Below are 6,969 nucleotides of genomic sequence, written 5' to 3'. Positions count from 1 at the left end.
GGTACTGAAGATTTTGGAACTTATTTCAGCAGATATTGTTAATCATTCATCTTATAATCTTCTCCCAGCTTGCTCTCTCTCACTATTTCTTTCATCATCTTTTGCAAAATCATGATCATTTGCTGATGCAGTCTACTATGCTTTCGTTTCTACCAGTTCATTATTTATTTGTAGAGTACTCATATGATCATGCATGCAAGACCTTTAATTGCCATTTTCATATGTCAATTTTCTTGGATAATCTGGACTGTGAAAGCATTGATTTATGGAAATTTGGGAAGTGGATTATGATGGTCTTGCATTGGTACTAAGTGCCATAAGCTTGTGTTTGGCTGCTTGGAAGCAGAATTGATGCAAGTTCATGATGTTTAATAGAAAAGTTAAAATATTTTGCATGCCATGCGATGGTATAAATTGCCAATGTAAAATATACAAATTCAGGAATGTATATCTGCAGTTTTGGCTGCTAAAGCTTTTGTGGCTTCATTTGGATTGATGCTTTATGAGATAATGAAGCATACTAGTTTGGACAGATTATAACTAATATTGGAAACTGTTTCCATGTACTGTATATATGTGATGTTTAAAGATTAAAGTTAGTTTGAAGTTATACATTTATGTTTGTTCAATGGAAGGTCTTGAATTTGAATTATGTAATATAAAATATGAAAAGGTGAATGGAACTTGTCTGAATATGTATTGTATAGTATTTTTGGGCTAGCTAACTTGAATGAATGGAGTTATCAAAAAAAAACTTGAATGAATGGAGGAAGGGCTTTTTACATTGAATTTGAATTAAATTGTGTTGCTTGGATTGATGTTTTAAATTATAAATTGGCGTTTGGATGGAATAACTAAGTTCTTGGATCTTTGTAATGAACTATAAAGTGAAGCACATAAACTGGGGTAGGACTGAAGCAGCAATAAATTGCTGCAACGAGGGGATTCTTTCATTTGCCTTTTGAGTTGTTTTGGAGTACTTTAATATATAATGTGGTCCTAATTGACTAATTAAATAAATCAAGTAACCAACAATCAATTGCCATAAATTAATGGGTGTCATCTTTATCCCAACACTTCCAACCCATGTTTCCGAACTTCCAACTCCTCTTTAATTAGATGGTAATTGTTGATGATGATGATGATGAAGAACAGCTAACTACTAATTGGAGATTAAGATTTCTCATGACTTAGTTTATGCTAAGAGAAGAGTAGTTTTATTTATTTTTTGTCTGTGAATGGTATAGTTTCTTCTATCAATCTGAGATAAGTGATCACATTGTGTAGTTTTATCAAAGTTAGTAGTTTTATTGATTTTTTGTTTGTGAATGGTGTTTTTTTGATTTAGTTGTTTGCACATGTATTGAGTGGAGCTAGGTAATGTGAAAAAAAAAAAAAGATGTGGGAATTGAATTTAGAGAGTTTCTTGGTTATATAAGGTGGTGTGATTGTATTTTGGATGTGCATTATATTTTTTGTTTTCTAAAACATCATTTTCGGCGAGTACAGTTCGCCAGAAATAATTTTTTGTGTTAGAAGACTATTTGCGGCGACTTTTGCAGCGACAATTACTCGCTGGAAAAGAGACCATCTTATTTGCGGCGATTTTAACCGCTGCAAAAAATATTATTCACGGCGATTTATGAACACGCTGCAAATAATATGAAAATATTTGCAGCGATATTTTGTGGATTCGCGACGATATAAAACGCTGCAAATACATTTTTGCAGCGATAAAAAGTTGAAATATGAATGTTATTTGCGGCGTAATTTACAGTATTAGCAACGAAAAAATCGCTGGAAATAAACATTTGCGACGATTTTTGGGTTTCATTAGTTTAACTTTTAAGTGTGTCAACAATTGCGACGAATGTTCGGCACAACATAAATCGCTGCAAAAGGTTATTTGCAGCGCTTTTGAGGGTTATTTGGGACGATGTTTGGTGTCAGAAAATGCCATTTTTCTTGTAGTGTCATGATCTCTTCATTCTTCTCTCTGTAACAACGAAGATATATTCCATGTTTATTTCAACTTTTGTTTAGCTTTTATTTATGTGCATTAGGTTTCACCGGAATTAATAAAATCTACAATAAATGGCAATGAATGTTACTTTCCATAGTTACTTTAAACTATTGATATAATTTGTTTTGAAATAAGTTTTTTTGAATATGAGCAAATTAAACATCCTTATAATTAAGGATTTGCATGCATGCATGGTTGTGGAAAATGAATGGTTGAAAATATAATTTTGATTGCTCCAGGCATCTTTATAAGCAAGTTCAACATGAAATGAATAAATTCAAGGTGATCGAGGTCTCCTGGCATGCGCTAAGGAGATTTATTGCTTTAGACAAGTTTCCTGGTTCATACTAAGGAGGATGTGCAGTTAAAAGTGAATTTTTCATTGCAAGGTGACATGATTAATGTGAGAATGTCAAACGAGATAATTGATAGGTGGAGCAAACTTCGACTAACTGAGGCAAAACAGCATGAGTTCCAGATTGATATCATAGCAGAGGACATGGTTGCAAAGCATGGTAAACTTTGTCTAATTGGGCTCCTTGTTTAAGAAAAGAATATCAACAAAGAAGCGTTCAAGACAACAATGCAGAATGTATGGAAGACAAAAAGAAGAGTACACTTTAAAGAAGTTGGCGACAATCTGTTTCTAATCAAGTTTCAGCAAGAACAAGACATCCAGAAATTTAAGAAAGGATGTCCATGGACTTTTGATCGTAATCTTCTGTCTTAACACGTTTGATGGTTTTTTTGCCCCTTAAGATATCATATTCAATAATGTGGACTCAATTCCATAATATTCCCCTTGGGGGAATGACAAGGGGCATTGGTGAACATATAAGGAGTATGATTGGTGAAGTGAAAGAGGTGGATGTTGATGAGGATGAGATTGGATGAGGCCCTTATCTTAGAGTGAAGATTGATGTCGACATTACTAGGCCACTTATGAGAGGCATCCTCCTAAACCTGCAAGGTAACAAGTATTGGATTTCTTTTAAATATGAAAGATTGCCAAATTTCTATTTTAGATGTGATACTATCAAGCATGATACAAATGGGTGTTTAAAAGATCATGCCGCTAGAACTCTACATAATAGCAAACAAAACCAATATGGGACATGGCTTCGTGCTCCTAATCAGAAGGCTGTGACAAAGAGTTTTCAGAGTGGCAATGGTGGAAAGAGACAACCAGATTCACAACCATTAGAACAACAGGTTGAAGATGATGTCGTGGAAGGTAACAAAACCTATTATGGAAAGAAAGAAAAGTCATTGGGGGAGGAGGCTGATTCACAGGAAGATTCCATAAGGAATGAGGATTTTTAGGATGGTTTCCTTCTAGAAAAAGTGGAGGCAATCAAGGGTCAACACTTAATTATGGATACTAGGATACCTATGGATTCGCAATCTCAAGAATCTGAAGTTCCATTTCAGGATAGGAAGGATTGCACAATGGGAGTTTATATGGTATTTCCTGCTACCATTGAGGAAATAAGGAGTGGGAAGGCTCCAAAACCTCTTGCAATTAATGAGCCAATCCTGATGACCCTGAATCCACAAAAGAGGTTCTTTCTGTTAATAAGATCTTAATTGAGGAAATAATTGATCACTTTGAGCCCCAAACAACAAATAATGAAAGGATAAGTATACAAGAAGAGTCATTGACTCATACACATGATGAAAGAAAGGGTGGAGGCTACCCAAAGCAGGAAATAAAGTGGAAAAGAATGGCTAGAAATAAGCAGCACAATAACAATGATGATCATAACAGATGGAGTGGTGCCTAGAGAAGGAGTTTGCCACCTCCATTAGTGAGCAAGCTAACTAAGAAGGGGTTGATTATTGAAGAAAGGCAGCCTCTTGCAAAGAAAACCAAAACTAATGTTTATGGGGGAAGAGTAGCAAAAAGATCTATTGGCAGAGGCTAGTTTCCAACCTTGCTAGCACCAATGAGTATCCTAAGTTGGAACTGTCGAGGCCTTGGGAAGCCTTGGACAATTAGAATCTTAAGTTTGTTGACTAAGGAAAAGTGCCCCAATTTGATTTTTCCTATGGAAACCAAATGCAAGAAGGCTACAATGGAAGATATTAAGATCAAGTTGAAATTTGATAGTTGTATGACATTAGAGAGTCGAGGCAGTCATGGAGGACTTGCCCTTTTGTGGAAGCATGACATTGATGTGCAAGTTTGCAGTTTCACATATGGCACATAAGTGCAATTTGAAAGGAAAAAACAATGTTGTCCCATGGATGTTCATTGGCTTTTATGGCCATCCAGAAACTTCAAAAAGGGAAAGCAGTTGCAATTTACTAAAGTATCTTAAAGTGAATAATACCTTGCCATGGATTTGTATGGATGACTTTAATGAAATTACTTACCATAGTGAAAGGTTGGGGCAGCCTTGAGATCATACAAACAAATGGAAGCTTTCAAAGAAGCAATTGAAGTATGCTCACTCAATGATTTACCAACACAGGAACAAAAATTTACTTGGTCTAATAATAGGCAAGGAAGGGGTTCACTAAAGAAAAACGTGATCGAGCTATGGCTAATTCAGGATGGCAACAACTATTCCCAAATTCCAACTACTTTGCACTACCTGCTATCAAATCAGATTACTCCCCTCTTCACCTAATCGTTGACACAAACAATAAGAGAAGCAGGAGGGGACAATTCATATTCTGATATGAAGCACCATGAGTTTTGAGGAATGATTGCTCAAATGTCATAAAAGAAGCTTGGAGTAAAATGATAGCAAGTGATTCTGTAGACTTAATGAGAAGGAACAAGCTTCTCAACTACCAAAGGGTGCTTCAGAAGTGGAACTCTGACAGTAACAAAAAGACCCCAACTCACATTAAAAGGAAGGTTGCGAGAATCGCTAATATACAAGCAACTGGTAGTGGTGATCATATAAGCACTATACAACAGCTCAAAGAAGAAGTGGAACTCCATCTTGCAGAAAAGGAACTCAAGTGGAAGCAGCGAGCTAAATAGCATTGGTTGCAACATGGGGTAGAAACACAAAATTCTACCACATGTATGCAAACCAAAGAAGGAAAACAAACTCTATCAATCAAATTATTTATCAACAAAGACATTTGATTAATGAACAAGATCTTATAGGTGATCTATTCAATAGTTTTTTCTCAGATCTGTTTACTTCCTCTAATCCATCTGCTATTGATAGTTGTCTTAATGGCATGCAAACCAAAGTCACAGCTGATATGAACTCAAGGCTTATGATTAAGTTTACTGAGCTAGAAGTGTAAGAGGTTTTTTTCCAAATGACTCCACTAAGCTCCCCAGGACTTGATGGATTCCCAACCCAATTCTACCAATCTAATTGGGATACCATTAGGAAGAATGTCTACAGATTTGTTCTTCACATTCTCAATCAAGGTGGATCCTTAAAGTGTATCAATGATACCTTTATCACTCTTATTCCCAAGATTAACGAGTCAAAGAAAGTTTCTGATTTTAGACCAATAAGTCTTTGCAATGTCATTTATAAAATTGTGGCAAAAGTGCTAGCAAACAGATTAAAGATTGTCCTTCCCGACATCATCTCTATTAATCAAAGTGCTTTTGTACGAGGCAAGTTAATCACTGATAATATCCTTGTAGCCTATGAAACTATTCATATTTTGAACTCATGTATGTAGGGTCAGGAAGGCTATATGACTCTTAAACTAGATATGAGCAAGGCTAATGATCTAGTGATGTGAGACTTTCTTGAAGCAGTTATGAGCAGATTGGGTTTTGACCCAAGATGGATTTCACTTCTAATGGAATGCATCACCTCAATATCTTATTCTATTCTGATCAATGGAGATCCACAAAGGTCTTTTGTTCCATTTAAAGGGATCAGGCAGGGAGATCCTCTCTCTCTCCCTATCTATTCATTATTTGTCCAGAATCACTATCTTTCCATTTGAATCAACCAGAAGCAAATGACAGCATATCTAGTGTACTAATTGGTAAAGGCCCTATATGTATCAATGACTTATTCTTTGTTGATGATAGCCTTCTCTTCTGCAAATCAAATTCCTTGTAGTGGAGCAAAGTTATTCAAATTCTTGACACTTATGAAAAAGCCTCAAGTCAAATGTTGAACAAGGAAAAGATATCAATCTTCTTCAATAAGAATATATGTACTGATATTCAACAAACTATTTTAAAGATTGTTGGGGTTAAGTCAATTGGCTCTTATGAAAAGTACTTGGGGCTATCTGCTGTTGTGGGTCAAGCAAAGGTGGCTACATTCCATTCCCTTATTGACAAGACATTGAATTGAATTACAAAATAGAAAACTAAGTTTTTATCAGCAACTGGGAAGAAATCCTTTTGAAAGCTGTCCTCCAAGCTATACGAACCTACACTATGGGGATTTTCCTTCTTCCTCATTCAATTACACAAAGGCTTAACAAGTTTCTAAGGAAGTTCTGGTGGGGATATAATGAAGATCACTCAAAGATCCAGTGCGTAAAATAGGACCAGTTGGGGAGTCAAAGGAAAATGGTGGTTTGGGTTTCAGAGATATCATAAGTTTTAATGTTGCTATGCTATCAAAGAAATGTTGGCACATATTAAAAAATCCAGACTCCCTTCTTGCTAAAGTTTTCAAGCAAAAGTACTTTCCACATGTTGATTTTCTTAATGCCAAATTGGGTTATAGGCCTTCTTTTGCATGGAGAAGTATTCTTGCAGGTCATCAATTATTAAAGGCAAGCCTAGTATGGAGAATTGACAATGGGCATAAACTTAGAATCTAGGAAGATAAGTGGATTCCAAGACCCCCTACATGATCCAATCTCAAGGGTAGGAAAATGAAGACTTTGTAATGGCGGCTAATCTTATAGATTATGATCTGAAGAGATGGAAAGAAGATCTACTACTTACCATCTTTTCTCCACTAGAATTTGATCTTATAAAACCCACCCCAAAT

The sequence above is a fragment of the Juglans microcarpa x Juglans regia genome, chromosome 2S (assembly GCF_004785595.1).
Source record: "Juglans microcarpa x Juglans regia isolate MS1-56 chromosome 2S, Jm3101_v1.0, whole genome shotgun sequence".
In the NCBI taxonomy this organism is placed as follows: domain Eukaryota; kingdom Viridiplantae; phylum Streptophyta; class Magnoliopsida; order Fagales; family Juglandaceae; genus Juglans; species Juglans microcarpa x Juglans regia.
The sequence above is the reverse complement of the archived record's forward strand: the minus strand, read 5'-3'. Positions refer to the sequence as shown.